Consider the following 13,754-nt stretch of genomic DNA (forward strand, 5'->3'; position numbering starts at 1 on the left):
ACCATTATTTTAATTGTTTTGTTATCCTTAAAATTTTTAAAGTTGTTATAATAATATTTTTATTTTACAATTTTATGTGTTTGGTTATTTTTATCAGTATATTTTATGTACTTGGTTAATTTTTATTAATATATATGCATGTATGTGATAGAAGTATTACAAAAAAATGAGATAAAGTATAGTATTAGTTGGTTCTTCCAAAGATAAATATCAAGATTTACCACTAACTATAAGTTATCGAAGATTTACTATTAAGTTATATCAATAATTTATTATTAAATTATAAATAATTTATTATTGAGTTATCAATGATTAACTATCATATTCTTATTAAGTTGCTACAAAATTATCTATAATTTACTATTAAGTTATCCATGATTTACTATTAAGTTAATATTGATTTACTAATAAGTTATCATTGATTTATTGTTATCACTAGTTTATAGCTAAGTTAAAATTGATTTAGTAATAACTTGTTAGTGCTAATTTATTATTATAAATGATTTGCTACTACACAAAAACCATGTGATCTGTTAGTACTTTACTTTCAATTTTAGTGATCAAAATCGAAGTTAGGGTAGACATGATATATCCCCTCTACCTTTTAAAATCTCAATTTACATAAATCTTTCACACCTAATTTTTTCATTTTTGGTCACCTTAAAACTTATAATTTGCCTGCTTCTCACTTGTATGGTAAATTCAATAAGGTGTTAAACTTTTATTTTTTAGATTTATATTCTTAATTCGACCAATGTGATTTCTATTCAAAACATGTTCATACTTATTATTATGTCTTTTTCCTTTTTTTAGTCAAAACAACTTCTTTCCATGTTGACAAAATATACCCAAAAAAAATATTCAATTGCTTTGTATATTATGTGTAGACATCCATTTTGTTCAGAAAAAAAAGAATTTTATTTCGAATCGATTCTCAATTCTAACTTGATCCATCATGCCCAAATAAAATTTTGTTTATTATTATTATTATTATTATTATTATTATCATCATTATTTTTATTTTTTTATTTTTTTATTTTTTTATTTTTTTATTTTTTTATTTTTTTTGGTTTCTTCTTCTTCTTTAGTTCATTTTGGCTGAAAGTTTGTGTGCATTAAATGCACCACATTGGCCGCCTACCACCAGATCCAAGATTTTAATTGTCGCCCGACAATCGACTTAACTTTTGGGTACGAAAATTTCAACCTAAAATCTTAAAAAATCTAAGATTTGAATATGATATAGCTCTATAGATAGAGTCTCTTTTTAAGAATACGAGGAAAAGGATCAGATACAAGGGAAAAAAAAGAAAAATCTTCTTAAAAAAAAAAACCTTATCTAGCCTATTGGAAAACACAAACCTAAAACAAAAACCATTTCCTGAAACGAGGAACCAACGCCAAGAACAAGCCTTAACCCAAAAAAAAAAAAAGCATAAAAAAAGGGGGTTTTGGCGAAAACCTTGAAGGGCAAATCTAGGTTGGTTAAGTTTTTTTTTTTTTTAACGAAAATGAGGTTAGATCGATATAGAAGGGGCTGAGATGATCATTTTGGAGTTTTCTAAACATGTTTCGGCCATCGATAATGGCAATCGACAACCATCGACGATGCCCAATATAGTGACATATCTAAAAAATTTTTGGGGGCTGATCTTTTTTTTTTTGAAAAGAAAAAAGAATTGAATTAAAAAAAATTTTGCTCATTTTATAGAAAACAAAAAGTCAAAATGACATTGTTTTGGGGGAAAAAAATCCACACCTATGCTCACTGCCTAGCCCTAGGTTTACACATCTGACCTGTGACTTGATTTCCTACTGTCTTCCTCAAACTGGTCTAACCAAACTGCATTTGAACCACTAAACCGAACTTGACCGCTTCTAGATTGGCCATTCCTTTTTAAAATCGTAGCAGGCTCAATCGAACTAAACCAAATCAGAACATTTCAAATTGCCTTCAAACCACTTGGTTCAAGGTTTTTTATTTTTTTAATTTTTATTTTAATTCACTTTTTTATCTCTTATCATTATTATTTTCAGTATATTTTTTATCTTCTAAAATAAATATGTTTTATGAAAAAACATTTAAATTTTTGATAATTTTAAATTTCATTTTTTAAAATAAAATAAAAATAAATAAAATGTTTAAATGTGAGAAAAAAAATTTTTATTTGATGATGAGATTTTAAGATATGTTGAGTAGTGATACTTAAGAAATTTCTAGAAGAGAAGTTTTTTAAATAATACCAGCATTTTGAGTATTTATAAAAAAATTTTAATACAATAAAAAATTTTCTTTTCTTCCAAAAAAAATAAAATACAAGAAAAATTAATAAAAAAAATTTTCTAAAAAAAAATAAATAAAAGTAAAAAAGGAAATTAATGAATAAATTTTTCTCAAAAAAAGGATAAATAAAATATACACACTAATATTTCATCATTGGCATCACATGCATATCATTTAATTTTTGAAATATAAATACGAGCCTCCGAAGATGAGATTTTAAGATATTCTAAAATAGCGATGCCTAAAAAATCTCTAAGTGAGAAAAAAAATTCTTTATATGATGCTAATGTACTAGAGCATTTTAAGAATTCTTTTGATAACAAAGTTCTAATTTATTTTTCTAAAAAAAAAAGATAAAAATAAATAAAAAGAAAAAAAATCCCGATAAATAAAACAAGTCAAGGAAATTACGGATAAATACCAAACTGAAGACTATTTTGTCAAAATTAAAGGATAACATATAATTAACTGGTATCATTTTTTACGGATGTTATAAGAGTATTAATCATTCTTCACACGCAATTGACTCAGAATCCAAATAGTTTTACAAACCCTTAAATTATCTTTTTACTAAATTTTAATTAATTTTAAAATTTTATTAAAAATGCAAACTTTAATAGGTGGTCAATCGTGCTTAACCAAAATAGATTGGTGGCAACTTCCTTTTTGTTTTTAAATTCGTCAGATGATCTCAAAACCATTACAACATTGTGCATGTGATATTCATATAATTTAATTTCCTACCATCATTGTACTTTTATTTTTAAACTCATAGTTTTAATTTTTTAAGGTTGTATAACCTTTACTTTTTATAAATTATTAGTTTGATTTATTTTACTGCATCATCAATTTATGTATTTAATACTAATTAATTTTGCCATTAAAATATTTTTTTTAATTGTGAAAAAAAATACGTAGTTTAAAAGTCCACTACAATATATAAGAACTTTATCTTTATCTAATAACATTATTATTTCATTCTAAATTTTTTACTAAATTTTTTATTGAATAAATTAATAGTAGATTTATCCTAATCTATTAAAATAAAAGTTTTGACTTCATTCTTGCTAGTAATCATTGTTCAATTTTTGACAATTTCAAATATAAAAAACTATTAAATCATATATTGACAACTTAGTTATCACCAATTTGCTACTATATTATCAATGATTTATTATTAATTACTAATGATTTACTATTAAGTTATGAATGATTTATCATTAAGTTATAAATGATTTATTGTTAAATTATTGATAATTTATTATAAAGTTATCACTGATTTACTACGAAGTTATTAATGATTTATTATAAAATTATATAACTAATTTACTACTAAATTATCATTAATTTACAATTATTACTGATTTAGAACTAAATTATGAGTGATTTATTACTACGTTATTAGTGATTTACTGCTAATTTAATTATTTACAATTATATTTCATTCATTTGCTATGATTTTATCATGAATTTATTACTAAGTTTTTAATAATTAAATATTAAGTTTTCATTAATTTACTACTAAGTTTATCAATTACATACTATATATAAGATAATTTTCATTTTATACAATAGCATTGTTGTTTCATTCAAATTTAAATTTTTTTTTATTTAATAGAATCATGGTAGGTTATCTTAGCCTCCAAGATAAAAGTTTTGACTTTGTTCTTGCTAATAATCAGAGTTTAATCCTTAGCAACTTCAAATATAAAAAAGTTATCATTGATTGATAATTAAGTTATCACTAATTTGCTATTATCTTATTATTGATTTACTACTAAATTTTAACGATTTACTATTAAATTATCATTAATCTACTACTAAATTATAAATTATTTACCACCAAATTGTGAATAATTTACTATTAAATTGTTAATAATTTATTATAAAGTTATCATTCATTTACTATGAAATTATTGATTATTTACTACAAAATATTCAAAGATAACTAATTTACTATTAAATTATCACTGATATGCTAAATTATCAATGATTTATTATTACATTCTTAGTGATTTACTACTAAATTATCATTAATTTATTACTAAATCATTAATAATTTACTACTTTATTTTTATGTAGTTCCTATTATATTATGATTAATTTATTACTAAGTTTTTAATTTAACTACTAAATTATCAATTATTTATTACTAAGTTATTTATGATTTACTACTAAATTTATCAATTACTTAATTACTATTAAACTAGAAAAAATTTACTATTACATTATCACTAATTTGCTACTAAATATAATTGATTAACTACTAAGTTATCAATGATTAATTATTAAATTATCACTTATTTTTATTAAGTTATCCTTAATTTACTACTATGCATTTATGCATTTACAGCTATATTATATTTGATTTACTATTAAGTTATTATGTATTTATTATTATGTTGTTACTGATTTACTACTAAATTATTAACTATTTGTTGCTAAATTATCATTTATTTATTACTAAATTATTTATAATCTATTACGAAATTTATTATTTAATTACTATTAAACTAAAATTGATTTATTATTATCACTAATTCACTGCTTAGTTATCATTTATTTACATGATTAGCTACTAAGTTATCACTTATTTTTTATTAAATTATCCTTAATTGATTATTATATTATTATGCAGTTACAACTATATTTTAATTTATTTACTACTAAAATATTCATGATTTACGACAAAAATATTCATGATTTACTATTATATTATTATGTATTTACTATTATGTTATTAATAGTTTACTACTATTTTATCAATTATTACTACTAAATTATTATTTATTTATTATTAAGTTAGTCATAATTTACTACAAAATTATCATTGATTTAGTCTAAAGTTATTTTTAATTTTGTTCTAAGTTATTATTGATTTACAACTAAATTATCAATGATTTATTATGTATTTATTATTATGTTATAAACAATTTGCCATTAAATCATAGATAATTAATTTAATTGTTCTAATCATAGCATTCTTGCTTTAAGCATAGGCATGAATGATTAACCAAGAAAAACTATTTAATAAGAAAATAAATAAAAAGTACTTTAATGAAAAACAATTAAATAACAATAAATAGAGATAGTTTAATAAATTATCACATCTTATATATAATATAGATATATATTAAACATGCTAGAAATTTAAGGGTAAATTTATTGTTTTTAAAAATTTATAAGGGTATTTATATTATTTATTTTTAATATTTTTAGAATTTACACTTTTATATATAAATGATATATGATATATAAAGTTGTTCTCGAGCAAGTACGAAATTCTTCAGTGAAAAAAAATGACTTAGGAATTGATATGAAAATGGGTAAATTTTAGAAATATACTTTATGATTAAAATCGAACTAAAAATGCCCATGAGATTTAAAACGTAACACTTAACTACCCTATGATTTGTTTTATTATTTTTTATCCAAAATCATTACTTTTTTTTTTATCTAAATTCATACTCTCTCTCTAAAAATTCATACTCTTTTTCTAAAAATTCATTATTTCTCTCTAAAATCAAATCAATTCTCTCTTTAAACTCAAACTAATCTACAAACAGTAACTTTCAAATAATCAAAAAATTCTTACAACATCGAAACTCTTTACATTCCCCTCTCTTTAAACTTTCAAACCTTAAACAAAAAAATTAACAACATAAAAATTGGTGCTAATGTACTGCTTGCCTCCTACTGTCCACCTACTATGCGTTATTCAACAATTTTTTAAAACTCCGAGAAAATCCTCTTTTTCTCTCTTTCTCTTCTTCTTCCTTTAAAATTCTCTCAATCTCCAACACAAGCCTAGATCAAAGCACTAAATAAAAATTGCTACCACTTTTTAAACTTCTCAACCATCTTCAAACTCTCAAGAACAACACAAAATCAATAGAACTAAAAAACCCAAAAACTGGTAACAACCTACTACCTTCGCCACTGTTTGTTACCTTGCCAAAACCATCGAGGACTTCTTCTTCTACTCCTTTACACCAATAATGCTTCTTTCCTCTGTTTATAAGAATAAATCTCAAGAGACCGAACCCTCGATATTATAACTTTATATATTTTGTTGTTGCAATTTTTTGTTTTCTTGCCTGGATGGTAATTTTTTATTTCTATAACTGAATTTTTTATCGTGAATTTTTTTTTTTGAGACTATTTGCTGGAATTCTGATTTTCTTTCTAAATTATTCTGTTGAGGATTTGTTGGTAAATTCTTTACCACTTGTGTTGTGACATTTGGCTTTTTAGATTCGATTATTGACAACTTCCTGTTTGTTGGTAGTAAAATGGATATTTTCTAGTGATTTGAAGGTTATTATTTGTGGATTGATATGGTTTTAAAGAGAGAATTGTTTGGTTTTAGAGAGAGAATGAATTTTTAGAGAAAGTATGAAGTCAGATGTAGCAGAAGGAAAAAAAAATAAAAAAATAACTGTTTTAGGTAAAAAATAATAAAATAAAATATAGGATAGTTAAATGTTATATTTTAAACTTTAAGGGTACTTTTATTTTGGCCTTAATCACAAAATATATTTCTTAAGTTTATCTTTTGAAAATTAATACCATAGGTATTTGACATATTCAACCAGGCAAACCGAATTATACCAAACCAAACCAAAAGCAACAATTCTGCATTTTACTAATTCCCATCATGAATCAAGATACTAGAAAGCAGAAATCCAAAAGGCAACGCTGAATGCTTATAGAGTAAGACATTTGCCCTCGAGGCTGACGGACATAAAATAAGCAGGCTTTCTGAGTAACCTTTTATACCCAATTTTATTTCACTCGCTTATGTCATAAAATGCAGTAACAGCTTTATCACCTGTCACATTACAACATTATAGTTTCATAAAAGTAAATTAATAATAGAAGGTAAATTTTTTAATTCAAACAAAAACATGCATACCCTTCTGAGCAGTTCAAAACAAAAATGGTTTTGTCCCAACCTTGGAGAATCGATATAATTCGATCTTTTCATCCTACAAAATAGGTATATCAAAAATTTGTCAGAAAGACTAAATTTTGCAGTATTCAACAAAAAACTTTGGTTAAAGAAATAGTTAAGATTCTAGGTTTCCCTTTTACTACTAAACCAAAATTTCATTAGCATAATAAAGAAATTATTAATAATGTTTTTAATAATTACTTTATGCGTTAATATTTGATGAAGTAATGGCATATAAACGTAAATATATATTATTAATCAACTTTAAGATAATATATCATTAATGAATAAAACAAAAGTAATCAAATCCTTTAAAAAATATTAATAAGTTGCTTGATAGCCTCACTCATTATGATTTTGAAGGACCTAATTATTTTTTGTTACACTCATCTACAAGATATTATAATTGATTGACAATATATAACAGAGTATCAAATGCTAAACCTTATTTTATTATTTTAACAAATAATTATTTTATTACTACAAATAATAATGTAACTGGATTGAATTTTATTTTTTATTATAAAATTATAGCAAGTACTACTATAAAAATTTTTCCCTTTTCAATTTCCTACCCTAAAAATTAAAATGAAAATAAAAAGCTAATATATATATATATATATAAAGCCAACAGCCGAAGTTAGATTTAGGTAAAAATTATTTAAATAAATATTAAACATAAATTTAGGTGAATATGCATATTCATTGTTAGATAAAGTAGTGTAAACTTTCACTACCTTTTAAATAATAGAGAGAATTTTTTTCTCTTTTATATGATATATCGAAAAGTTTAAAAAATTAAATTTTGTGTATTTATTTTAAAGATTTATAAAAATTTATATTTATTCATTAATGATGTTATATAATATGTTTATGATAATATACAAAATTTATGCACTAACAATGTATAAAATATAAATTTTATTTAAAAATTAAAAAGAAAAAATCCTATTAAACAACATATTTAAATATTTTCCAAATAGAGTAACTCAGATGAATTTCTCAAATCAAAATTTGTGAAATTCTCTACTAAAAATAATTAAATTAAAATTAAAATAAAAAATTAAAATAGATAAATTAAAAGGTCTTATTACATAGATAAATGTATGAATTTTAAAAAAAATTTAATATATATTTTATATATTTTAGATAAGTATTTTTAATAAAAAATTTGATAGAATTTTTATAATTGAATAAATACCTATAAAATTTAAATTATAAATAATGTTTTTAATTTTTTTATATAATTATTGATTTTCATATTAATTCTATCAATCTATCAATTTAAATTTTTATTAGAATTTTTGTTAAATTATTATTTTTTTAATTCAAAAGCTTCACCAAAAAATACTTCATCTTAAGTTTTCTCCCTCCAAGCAACCCTTTCCAACTCTAACTAGGTTTGGGAAATTTCCAAATAACTCTTCCCTACACAGGAAGGAACTTGGCATTTGCTTCATTTAACTCTTTCCAAATAACTCTTTCCTATCAGGAAGGAACTTGGCATTTGCTTCACTTATTATTTAAGGCAGCAGCTCAAAGCAACAAAAACTGAGCCTTTTTTTTTCCAAAAGAAAAAGAAAGAAAAACGCCAGGCCCTATTTGGTTTCTTAAAAGATGAGGGTATTTTGTGAGAAGGTTAAGGAAAAGGCAAGTTCTGATGAATATTTGGCCTTGTTGGAGTACTTTCATGCTTACAGCAATGGGAGAATCACGACGACCGGTTTGCATGATTTGGTGGAAGATTTGCTTCGAAAATACTAAGGATTTTTTCATGAGTTCCTTTATGTTTCCAAGTTATCTGATGGTTTAGTTGAGAGCAGCAACAGAAGGAAGAAGAAGGAGCCTGGTTCCGATAAGGGAGTTAGAGAAATAAATAGAAACAACAACAAGATCAGGTTAACTTGTAGGTCAGTTCAAAAACCTAACCCTGAATCTACCCCAAGAAGCAAAACAAAAGATCCATGGTTTCGAGCATTAGGGTTCGGTGAAAAAGTTAGGAAAGAAACCAGTTCTGAAGATTATTTGACATTGCTGAAATCCATACACGATTATAGCACTGGAAAGATTACAAAGGTCGGTTTGAAGACAATGGTAGTCGATTACTTCCCAAATTTTGTTGATGATTTCGTTGAGATTTTGAAGTTCTATGGGAGTTTAACTCAGTTATCATCGGAACCTGAAGAGCAGATAAAACCAAACAAAAACATGAGTAATATGGTCACACCAAGCTATAAATTTCTTCCGAAGAATCTTCCAGGAGTCCAAAGAAGTGGAATTGACAAACTCGGGAAAGAAGTACTTAATTTTTGCTGCTTTTCTGTGGGTTCATGTAATTTCAAGGTATGGCCTAAAGACCCTTACGAGAAGATGTTGAATAAACATGAAGATGAGTTGTTTATGCGTGATATGGTGGTGAGAAGAAAACGATCGACTATGGAGAATTCGACCAAACTGTTGTAAGCGATAGTCAATGGTGAAATCGAAATCGATGTTAACAAACATTTCACCGGTTATAATTTTAGATTCATAGAGAAAATGTATGGGGAAATATGGTGGATTACCTGCGTCAGTCAGCTGAAATAGCTCTGCCAGTCATTATCAAGAGGCTGAACCAGATGGAGATTAAGTCCTTCGTTTCACATTTGACTGAAAATTGTTTCTTCAATGTAAGAACTAATATTTTTGTTTCATTTATTGCTGAAATTGAAAACACATATTTTGCAGGACAAGATCTTATCACATATCATTTGTTATACTAAATATAGACACCCAATTTGGTCTAGTCCTAGATCAATTGGGCCTGACCCAAATGGATAAACCCGTTTTATTTTTTATTCTGGTATTTTTATTTTTTGTATCTTATTTATTTATTTATTGTTACTATTTATTAATATATATATATTAGTATTTATACATACTTTATTATTATTTATCTATTATTATTATTATTTATCTATTAATTAATATATTACCCTTATTATTATTTTTTTATTTTATTGTTTATTTTATTTTTTGTTTTATTCTTTCCTTTACTCGATTGGAGTTGGATTAAGATAGAAACTTGAGTTTTACCATGAATTTGGGATTAAATCAGAATCCAGATTGGATTCAAAGATTGAATCTCAATCCAAAAGAGAATAGGATTGATCACAAACTCTTTTGATCAATCCCTATAAATAGTGGCTAGAACACAGAAAAAGGTAGATACTGACTGAGAGAGAGTGAACAAAGAAGAAACAGAAGCTAAAAAGGGGTTTTGGTACGTTAGAACAGCTCTAGGAATCGGAGGGAATTTTTTTGGATTTTTGACGATTTTTTTTTCTAAAAAATTTTCAGATTTCGGTTGAATTTTTCGACGAGCTTTGAATTTTTCAGTGACTTTTCCAGCCAAGTTTGAATTTTTTGGCTAGCTTCCCAGTTTCCAGCGACTATTTTCAGAAATCGATCAATTTTCCAGTGAACTTCCAGTAAAAAACTCAAATTTCGGTGAAATTTTTTAGAATCTGACGAGATTCAATCGGAGTTCTTTGTAGTTTAGAAAGAAGGGAGAGGAAAAGAAAGGAAGAGAGAGAAAGGAAAGGCCCAGTTTGTTGAAAAACAGAGGAATTAGCCTTTTATACCCAGTGAAAACAATGTCGTTTTAGCGTTACTATGCCCAGAGGATCCGCGCGTTTTGAAATCGGGTGACCCTACCCGAGCGTCGACCCGTTTTCGACCCACGTTCAACCCGAGTGCGAGCTATTTTCCAAGTCGAGCCGAGCTACATCTTCGAGCCGTCTTTTCTTCCACAAGCCGCCCTGAACCGAGCCGCCAAGTTGAGTCGTCCCTAGGTTTTTTTTTTTATTATTTATTATTTTTTTCATTTATTATTTTTTATTTTTATTTTATTATTATTATTTATTTATTTATTATTATTATTTATTGATTAGATTAGAATTGTTTAACACATTTTATTTTTTTATTTTTCTTTATTTTTATTTTCATTTTTATTTTATTTTTTTAATTTTAATTTCTTTAAATAAAATTCAAAAAAATATATTTTTAAAGGGAAAGATGAAAGTATCAATTTTCCTTGAAAATAAGTTTTCTAAAAAAAAATATTTTTAAGGAAAAGTTAAGTATCAATTTTTCTTGAAAATAAGTTTTTTAAAAAAGATATATTTTTGAGGAAAAGTTGAAAGTATCAATTTTTCTTAAAAATAAGTTTTCTAAAAAAAAATATTTTTGAAGAAAAGTTAAGTATCAATTTTTCTTGAAAATAAGTTTTCTAAAAAAGATATATTTTTGAAGAAAAGTTGAAAGTATCAATTTTTTTTTCTTGAAAATAAGTTTTCTAAAAAATATATTTTTGAGAAAAAGTTGAAAGTATCAATTTTTCTTGGAAATAAGCTTTCTAAAAAATATTTTTGAGAAAAAGTTGAAAGTATCAATTTATCAATTTTCCTTGAAAATAAGCTTTCTAAAAAATATTTTTGGGAAAAAGTTGAGAGTATCAATAAAAATAAATTTTCAAAAATAGATTTTTTAGGAAAAGTTGAAAGTATCAATTTTCCTTGAAATTAAAGTTTCTAAAAAATATTTTGAAAAAAAGTTAAAAGTATGAATTTTTCCTGCACAAAAGCAATCATTTTTTTCTTTTTTATTTTCTTGAATTTTCTTTAATGTTAAATAATCCAACGATAGAGCTTCTGTAAGTGAGACAATAGTTTTCTTGCATACACTTGAGGTGAGGAGATTTTCTCAATTTTCTGCTAAAAGTATTAGAATCAATTGAGATTAATTTCTAATAGTTAATTACTTGGTAAATATATGAAGCTTATTGGATAACACAAAATTAAGCTAGTACCATATTTTGATAGGCGTTGTGAGGGTGCTATAACCTTTCTCACACGTAACTAAACTCCCAACTCTCGAACCCTGTTCTGGTTAGTAGACCTAAACCTATTCTTTTAGATACCCTTAAGCTTAGGTGTTCCTTAAAATGATAGATTTCTTAGGTGGCCAATCGCACCTAGATAAAAAAAATTGACAGTGACTCCTTCAGGCCAATGTCTAGCGATGGATCCCTGGATCTAGACGTTATGATAGCTTGGCGACTCCACTGGGGACATCTGAGAGTCAGGCCAGCAAATAAATTTGTGTTATCCAAAAGCCTAATAAAATTGAACATTTTTGTATAGATTTTTTATTCATTCATGTTTATTTACTTTATTAATTATGTCATTCACATGCATATGCATAACATGAGCTCTATACTCGAGCTTCATACCCGAGCTCCATCCCTCTAGGAGGGAATAAAGTACCTATTGCTTTCGTGAGGTTTAATGCCTCTGCAGTGGCTAGCGAAATACTACCACTCAAATTGAATCTTTTTCGCTTATAGCCTGTAATAGGTAAGGATTAAGGTGCCTTACTAGTTTGTGACGGACAATGATGTAAGGAGTAATTTAGAAATCTTTAGACTTTAGCCTTGAACTACATATAGGGAACCTTAAAAGTGCCTAACCCTAAGATAAAGCCATTTTTACCCAATGATAGATATACCCTGAAACTAGGACACAAAAAAGGGTGTTTATCTAATCATTTTGATTGTTTGACTTTGTGCATCATTTTCATTATCATATGTAACATTATGCATCGGTACCACTTTCATTTCATCTATGAAACTAACTATGTTGTTTGTCTGATTTTGTGCATCTGCATTATTTTCATGATCATGTTTTAACATTATCATTTGCATCTATTTCATATTAGATTTCATCCATGAAAATGTACATTTCATTTGTGTATCAACGTATCATACAAAAAGCATAGCATAGCATTTCTAATCATAATTGTGGTGCTAAAGGTTTAAGGATAGCTTCATCTAGCGAGAACTCTATCCATCGATACAACACAAGAGCTAGAGCCAGACAAATGGAGCAAAAAAACTCTCATAGATTTGAAAAGTTAGAAAAAGCATAGGAAAAGATTGAGAATGAGTTAAATAAAATTTTGGATGCTCTCAACAAATTAAATAAAGGAAAAGAAGTAGAAAAGAACACGAGCCAACAAGGCCTTGTATCGTAAGAAGTGACTGACCCCTTATATCCATCTAGTTTTAGTCCACTTCAAGCCTAGTCTATATAAAAGGTTTCACCACAACACTTCACATATCCTATATATCCTAGAATACCATCAGCTTCTAATCTAAGGTATTACCATAGCTCTATGAATCCTATCTTTACTGAAAAGATAGTTGAACCAATTCAAATCCCTGATCTAGATGAATCGGAAAGAAAAGACAAGGAAAAGATAAATGTGGAAGCGAAAGAAAACTTCAAAATTAGTATGCTAGAACAAAGGTTACGGGCTGCGGAAGGAATTGGTTTCTATGGTTCAGTTGATGTTGTTGGACTTTGCTTAGTCCCTGATGTGATCATTCCTCCTAAGTTCAAAGTATCAGAATTTAAAAAATATGATGGCACAAAGTGCCCAAAAACTCATATTACCATGTATTGTCAAAAGATGACA

This window comes from Durio zibethinus, chromosome 14 (assembly GCF_047325235.1).
Source record: "Durio zibethinus cultivar Kanyao isolate XHJ-2024 chromosome 14, ASM4732523v1, whole genome shotgun sequence".
Lineage (NCBI taxonomy): Eukaryota > Viridiplantae > Streptophyta > Magnoliopsida > Malvales > Malvaceae > Durio > Durio zibethinus.